Source organism: Echinops telfairi, unplaced genomic scaffold (assembly GCF_000313985.2).
Source record: "Echinops telfairi isolate 266 unplaced genomic scaffold, ASM31398v2 ScPeMD7_443;HRSCAF=831, whole genome shotgun sequence".
NCBI classification, from domain to species: domain Eukaryota; kingdom Metazoa; phylum Chordata; class Mammalia; order Afrosoricida; family Tenrecidae; genus Echinops; species Echinops telfairi.
The window spans coordinates 22,224,971-22,225,368 of NW_022104341.1; positions in this window are offsets into that span (position 1 = coordinate 22,224,971).

The window sequence follows — 398 nt, forward strand, 5'->3', positions numbered from 1 at the left end:
TCTCTTAACCCTCACCAAACAACCTTTCCCTGCCTGGGCCTGGTAAGAAGGTAGAGGATATCTGCGAGTAATTTCAAACTGGATTGTCTAGAGTGGCATCCTGCTGTGTATAATATGGCCCCTCTGAGGAGCAGACAAGGGGTCCTCTTTACCAGCAAGAGCCAGGAGTGGAGTGTGTCCTCTGGACCCGATCAGGGATACAGCTATACCATCAGAGGGCAGCAGAAGAACCAGGAGTCAGAGCAGGGACCAGGGTGATGGACGTCCCAACCTGTGGAGCAAGTTGAGTGACTTTGTTCAGAAAGCTGGCTGGTGGACTGAGGTGCCTCTGGACACTGAATTGGAAAAATAGGACTTGTTGAATCATGGAAGCGGAGCCGGGTGCCTGGGCGCTGAGG